Here is an 8030-nt window from a genome sequence, read left to right as displayed (position 1 = left end):
AGTAGCAAGACATTTCTCACCTTCCCCAAAACAGCACTGCTGGAAATTGGTACACCCCAAATAGGGGCAGGTTCTTAATTACTAGGTCACTCTTGTGTCATCAAGCATGAGACAATGGGTCAATTAACCCCTTAACGATGGCCGATACGCCTTTTAACGGCAGTATTTAAGGGTACATATTCCTCAGCACCGATAAATAAGGTTATAGCGGCCCCCCAGCGTCGGAAAATCTCCTGGGTCTCAACCGACCGTGGAGAACATGATTCAGGTCGGTCATTACTGACCCCAGTGTTGCAATCACTGTTATTCGTTATTCTGCAAAAAAAAGGTCTGATTTTCTATTTATTTCTCGTCTGACATAAATCTAGCACATCAGAGGAGAGAGAAATGGAGTCCCCCGAGCCCTCCCAGTATCTCCAGTGTCCCCCAATCCCTCCAGCAGTGTCCCCCACCCCTTCTTCCGGGAAGAAAATGGCAGGCACATGCGCTGTGCGCCCGCCGCAATCTGCCGGCTGGCAACTGGCAACAATAGGAAATTTTTCCTATTAGTTCAATTTGATCACTGTGATAAACCCTATCACAGTGATAAAAAAATAGTAATTCAAATCACCCTTTATCACCCCCTTAGTTAGATAAAAATAATAAAATAAACAATTCTATTTTTCCATTAGGTTAGGGTTAGGGTTATTGTTGGGGTTATAGCTAGGGTTAGGGTTGGGTCTAGGGTAAGGGTTGGGGTTAGAGCTAGGGTTAGGGTTGGGCTAGGGTTGAGGCTAAGGTTAGAGCTAGTGTTAGAGTTGGGCTACGGTTGGGGCTAGGGTTAAGGTTGGGGCTAGGGTTAGGGTTGGACTAGGGTTGGGGTTGAGGCTTGGGTTAGGACTGGGGTTAGAGCTAGGGTTAGGGTTGGGCTAGGGTTAGAGCTAGTGTTAGAGTTGGGCTAGGGTTGGGGCTAGGGTTAGGGTTGGGCCTACAGCTAGAGTTAGGGTTGGGCTAGGGTTAGGTTTGAGCTAGGGTTGGGCTAGGTTTAGGGTTGGGGCTAGGGTTAGGGTTGGAACTAGGGTTGTGTTGGGGTTAGGATTGTGGTGTTGGGGTTAAGGTGATATTGTGGTTAGTGTTGTGGTTAGGCTATGGTTTCAGTTGGGATTAGGGTTAGATGTGTGTTGGGGTAAGGGTTGTGATTAGGGCTTTGTTAGGGTTGGAGTTAGAATTGGGAGGTTTCCAGTGTTCAACCTTGCCCTACCTGGCTTTCCTACATAATGCCGAAACAAGATGCTGCGAGGGAGCGCAGGAAGGTAAGTAGAATGGTTTAATTTTTTTATGTTTTTTTTCATGGGGGTCATGCATACAAGGATAGGGATGAAGAACCATGCATACAAGGATAAGGATGAGGAGCCATGCAGACCAGAATGGGGATGAACAGCCATGCAGACCAGGATGGAGATGAAGAGCCATGTATGCAAGGATGGGGATGAAGAGCCATGCAGATCCGAATAGGGATGAGGAGCCTTGTATACCAGGATGAGGATGAGGAGCCATGCAGACCAGGATAGGGATTCTCATGCTTAGATCGCAACACGTGGCCTGACTGGTGGTTTCCTGACTTGAGCTAAGTTCCTCATATATGCCTACGAGGCAATTATCTCAGAGCAGATGATCCGCCAATCGGGTTGGGTATTGTGATACGATGGTCCATGTTTCATGGGTGTGTGAGTTCGGCCTTAAGGAAAATAACAGATCCAGCTTGTTTCTTATTCTAATCTTAATTACATTTATAGAAAATTGTGTATTTTATCAAAAAATATGGATCATCTTCATCTGCTCTTAAATGTACTCCACAAAAACATGAACTTACAGGATGCTATATTCATGTCTCTTGTGATACTTACACAAAAAAGACTTACCATTTGAGTGGGGCTTTTCGTTGGAAGGTCTGGTGACTTTCTTTGTGTGTACATTTCTCTCTCATTGCTCAGCCTGTTAGGGTTTAATCCACTGCGGTAGTGGTGAAAGGACCATTGAATAGAAGGCCCTGTGGACGCAGATGAATCTGTCACTTCATGCTAGAAGCGTAACATGAGTTGACAGCGTGACCTGCTACACACTCTGTCAGGTTAATGTCCTCTGCTAGAAAGGGAATCATGTCGTGGTGGACAGGCATCAGTCATACGGTGCACACGTTTCAGAAATTAGCAAAGGCTTGTTCTACAGTATATTGTTGTATATTGTTAATACAGAACTGACACTAGCATTTTAGGGTTAAAATGTAACTTAGTGCCGTCTTCTAGTAAAATACTTAAAAACCCTTTTGATATAATTTAATCCACAAAGGGGCACCTGATCAGAATTTGAAGTGGTGTCGATTTGTTTCAAGGTCCTGGGACTATAACACCATAACAATAACATCACACTGCAGAGAAACAAAAGCTTTTTATGTTTTGCTGTTTTAATTATACTTAAAATAATTTTGTTTGTGTTGAGATATTCGAAGATCCATCACCAGGGGTGTAACTACAGGGGTCGCAGCTGCGACGGGGCCCAGAGTGCTTAGGGACCCGCCCAGGAAGAGGCGTATCTGGGGGCGCACAGTCGGGCCACCTAATGCAGCGGTCCACAGTGTCTTCCCCTGGCGGCTGCATTCTGCTTCTTCCCGGACTGAAAGTCGGTCGTTCTCTGTGCCAGCTGTCAAACTGACAGCCGGCACAGAGAAGCTGCAGCGCGTTGGCTCCCAGTGATCAATTGTACTCGCATCTTGTGGGGGAGCTTTGGGTGCACTCACCAGCTTCAGAATATGTAATGCACGTGCTCCGGAGCTGACCAGTACACGCAGTACACCCCCACACTGCACAGGACTGGAAATGACACGCTGCATCGTCATACCAGGAAGAAACAGCACACAGATTTCAAATGCTGGGAGTGCGCTTGGAATCGGACCGAGGGATGACATGAGTGTCTGCACTTCCGAAGACATCACCCTAATTAGCATATGGACATGTAAGTTTTGAAATAATTTTTCTCAGCAATTACAGGGCAGTATTAGTTCAGACTATACAAAAATGCAACAAAACTATAGTGTGCGAAATTGTTCTGCCCATTTATGACCAGCAATTAAATATTCATAGCGTAGTACCAGTTACAACCCTTAGAGGTTATTAGTTACCCATTTATCCTGTTTTCTGTATATATGAGTATTTCTCCTTTAAAAGAGCCGTGTGCTCTGGTTAGAATCGCCCCCTTAACTTCACGTGGAAGAAAAGATATGCAGATATCTTTCTCAGGCTTTCTTAGTGATGCATACGTGTTCCTGGCTCACTCCCTACAATCACTCCTCCTGTCCAGCGGATCCTGGTGAGAGTTGTAATGCAGTCATGTGTGTGTATTAGAATCTGTATATGTGAGCTTTATGCAGCCTCTGTATTGAATATTGTTAAGTGAGGCATATTGTGCTCTGTATCCTACAATTTAGTGATAATGCTCTTTGCTCTGCATATAGATACATGCATTTCTGTATGGAGTAGGGCAGTGCTAGTAACATTTCTGTATTATGCACCCTGTATCATTCTTTGCTGTAATGTCCCAGTTACTTATACAATTTCACCCTGTATAATGCTGTTGTTGCTGTGATATGCCAGTACTGATACGCTGTTTATTCTTTGCAGTTTTTACCAATATCATCCACTAATATCATCCACCATTATTGTTCACCGTTATCGTTCACATCATCATCTCAATAAATATAGACTTAAGAATCCATACAGTCTGTTTACTGGGAAGTGGATGATGGTTTAGCCGTATGCTGGAATCCACACAGCATCATACATGGAGGAAGGCAGAACAGAAATGAATAGGGAAAATGTGAATTTGGGTGTAAAATATTTTGTCATGGGGGGCCCCATTTGAAAGTTCGCATCGGGGCCCATAACTTTTTAGTCATGCCATTTCCCATCACGTTAGTTTTTTTCTGTTGATGGAACTGTATGAGTGCTTGTTTTTTTATGGGGTACACTGTAGTTTTTATTGGTACCATATTGGCAACTTATGACTTTTTCGATTACTTTTTGTTCCACTCTTGAGAGGTGAAGTACTAAAATTGAACAATTTGCAACACTTTGTACTTTTACAAATGCAAGTTCACCAACAAGTTATTTTTTTATCGCTTAGATATTGTTTATGGAGCGCCCCCAGACGCAGGGCCGCGGGTTACTCGGTACCGGTCCTCTCTGTCTCAGTTCTAGGGTTGTCACGGTGGCTGGACCCGGTCCGTGACCCTCCTAAGGGGCGTCCAATGAAAGGGGTGCTTAAAGTCGGCTAAAGTTTTGTGACGCCACCTGTGGTATTCGGTCAAGTCGACCGACGCTGCTTGGGGTCCACTGGGGTGATGTGTTGGCAGCTAGATGGAATACCTTCCCACAGGTGAAGTATATCCCCAGGGCTTCCCAGTAGTGTAGGTGGCGATGGTGTGAGGTGCAGACAATAACGAGGACACAGGGTTGCAGTCTCTTTACCTTTTACTGAAGACTTCGGGATCCGCAATCCAGAGCACTGTTAACAGGGCTGTCTGAGACCGGGCGGTCCGAAGGCACATCCAGAGTTCCCTTTGCAGGTGGAAATCAGTGTCTACCACTAGCGCCTGTGTGTTGTAGTTCTTCCCTGCTGAGCATTCGGGATAGTCCTCACAACTTCTGTTCTTGTTCTTTCTCTTTCTCTTTCTCTCTCTCTGTCCCCCAAGTTTATCTGGATAGGACGCACCCATTTGACGGGAAGGCTCGGAGCTATTCTGGGACCCTAGAGACGCCCCTCTCCACGCTTGCCCCCTATGTCTGCTTAGGTGATGTATGGTAGACAGCCAACCTATAATTAACTGTCCTGCGGTATTTGAAGTAAGGCATAGAGTCAGTTACTTCCTCGGTGTTCCGGTCACTGGCTACGCGCCTCAGTAGGATGTTGCCGTTCTCGGGGCACGACTCCTACTGGCTCTCCTTTGTGCCTTGATCTCGTTTCTCACTTTTCCACAATATCCTTCTCTTCGTGTCCATTCTTAGGATACCGCCGCAAGGTAGTGCAGGCGCAGTTCCGTCACTTTCTACTCTTTCTGCTAGGCCTCTGTCAGGAACCCACCCCTGACAGGTCCTCCCTGGAGCTCTCCCAGGCTGCGTTCTCTTCTAACTTCCTATCCGACCCCTAGTTTTACCAGTGTGAGGAGTGGCCTAATACATAGTGCCTTTTGCTCCCCCTAGTGGCCAGAGTGTGAAGTATAATGTGTGCTTGTGATACCTGGTCAGGTGAACTCCTTTAGTGCAATCAGACATAACATCACTCCCCTTAGTGGCAGAGCGACATTACTGCAACGACCAGGTCTCTGGGGCGCTGCACTCCCCCCCGGTTAAATCCAGTACTCCCGTACTGGGAAAAGAAGAACAACAATAGATATTAGAAAAGGACATACAAAATTTTTGGAATGCTTTAAACAATGTAAACATTGTAATGCTTCCCTTTATGGGAGGTGAGGTCACTTGAACGTTACAAATGGAAACAGGTTTAAATATTTTAAATAACATTCTATTCTACAGACTATAAATAATTCCTATTACCCAGCCGGGTATTCTACTAAGTGCAAACCTTTGAACAATAATTTAACTTCTCCTTTAAGGGCGTATAAGCTGAACCCACTAAAGGCTTACTATAAAACATTACAGTACAAATCTATCGTCTTCTTTACTTCTTCTAACTTTACACAGATGCAGGACCGCCTGGCTAGTCGTCTGGGCCTACTGCCTCTCTTCTTCTTGGTCCACAGCAACCATCTATCTATGGTTCTCAGACCCACTAACCCCCACGGGTTTAGGCAGCAAAAGAGCAGGAAACAAACAGTTAACTATTTACATTTGTCGGGGTTTCGAGGTTTATTCTCGCGACGGTAGGTTGCAAGGCATCAGTTGGTAGCGAACACTTCCTGGCCTGGAAAGATCTGTGTTCGACTTCTCATCCGATGCTGTTTCAATGTCACTAATCGGTTTTTCAGGTATAATCTGGGTTCGAATGTCAATTGTGGTAGTAGGTTCAGTAGCGGCAATAATGCCCACTGTGGTAGTAGTATTAGGATTTGTCAGTTCAGAGTTAGTCTTAGTCATGGCAGCAGGTGGCGCTGCTACGGGGCCTACCAGCATGTCTTCTGTCACTGGGGCAGGGTCGGCATCCTTACCTGCCACCACGGTGTCCTGGGGGTCGGCCAACCCCGTCTCCGCTGGGATCTGGAACGCCGACTGCGGGGCCTTGCGCTGTGGCGTTGTCATCTCTGTTTGCAGTATCTCGCTTTCCGCCAGGGCCTTGCTTTCAGGCTTCGGAGCACTGGTACTTCTTTCTTGCTCCGGACCAGGCGAGGCTGCCAACAGACGTCTGGTGAGGCCCCCGGTGACGGTCTCCTTCCACCCGGCCTCAGTGCTCAGCTGCGTCCGCCGGAGTTGATCGCTGAGCTCGTCCGCTCCGACCTGCAGGAAGTCGGGGCCAACAGGTGACGCTCGGCCGCGGTATCTCTCTGGGTAGCTGGGGGAGTCCTCTGCTCCGACCCCACACTCCGATCCCGGTCGGCTGGCCATGACGTCCCCCACGTGGCTCACTTCTTCTTCCTCATCCTTTTCCCGCTCTCTCCTTCGTGGGCGGTTCCATCACTTTCTACTCTTTCTGCTAGGTCCCTGTCAGGAACCCACCCCTGACAGGTCCTCCCTGGAGCTCTCCCAGGCTGCGTTCTCTTCTAACTTCCTATCCGACCCCTAGTTTTATCAGTGTGAGGAGTGGCCTAATACATAGTGCCTTTTGCTCCCCCTAGTAGCCAGAGTGTGAAGTATAATGTGTGCTTGTGATACCTGGTCAGGTGAACTCCTTTAGTGCAATCAGACATAACATCACTCCCCTTAGCGGCAGAGCGACATTACTGCAACGACCAGGTCTCTGGGGAGCTGCATTTACGTAACGAGTCAGAAAAGGTGGATGATTTCCATGTTAATGTTTTGTAAGAAGTTTGTTTTTGAACATTTTTTTAAACATTTTTGCAAAATCTCTAAATTGCAGTGTATTGCGCCATTTGCATTCCACTATTAAACCTTGGTAAGAGAACAAACATGGCTGACACTGTGCCATCCTTTAGACCCTGGCTGTAGTGACACCATACTGAATCCCTGTGACTGTGCTGTGGTTTCTCGATATTGACCATTGCTTGTAAGTGGTGAAATTGTTATCAGTGGAGTTGTTTCTGTTCCCCACACTTACAGATAGGTGCCTGATTTATACATGGAGACACATACACTCACACCCGACATGTGGCGTTTACATGTTTGTCACATATCTGAAAGTAGTTCATCAACATTGCTTGATCTGTGGTGGATAAAGGGTTATGTCTTACAATACAGACATTACTATGTGTTATACGGGACCCGCACCTATCTTGGGAATGGGTGCTTGTCTTGTACCACTTTTAATGAAGTGATTGTCAGGCATTCACAGCTTTCACTTTATTCACTTCTGTGGAAGTTCGGAAAGTATTATAGTAACAGCTAAGATGAATGTCTTAGACAAGCAAATCCCTTTAATTTCTTATTGTGACTATTGTGAGCGATTGTGAGCGAAACGGGTCGGCCACTTTCAGAAGTCGCCGACTTTTGGCAAAGTCGGGTTTCATGAAACCTGACCCGACCCCTGTGTGGGGTCGGCCATGAAGTCGGCGATCTTATGAATCTGGTATCGGAATTCCGATCCCGAGTTCCGAAATGTTTGCAATATCGGAAATTGGTATCGGAATCCATATTTAAGTGTAAAATAAAGAATTAAAATAAAAAATATCGCTATACTCACCCTCTGACGCGCCCTGGTACTAACCGGGAACCTTCCTTCCTTCGAATCAGCGCTTGCAGGACCTTGCGGTGACGTCGCGGTGACGTCGCGGCTTGTGACTGGTCGCGCGGCCGCCCCTGCGACCGCTCGCGCGACCAATCACAAGCCGCGACGTCACCGCGACGTCACGCAAGGTCCTGCAAGCG

Source organism: Ranitomeya imitator, chromosome 3 (genome assembly GCF_032444005.1).
Source record: "Ranitomeya imitator isolate aRanImi1 chromosome 3, aRanImi1.pri, whole genome shotgun sequence".
In the NCBI taxonomy this organism is placed as follows: Eukaryota; Metazoa; Chordata; class Amphibia; order Anura; family Dendrobatidae; genus Ranitomeya; species Ranitomeya imitator.
Note: the sequence above shows the minus strand (reverse complement) of the source record.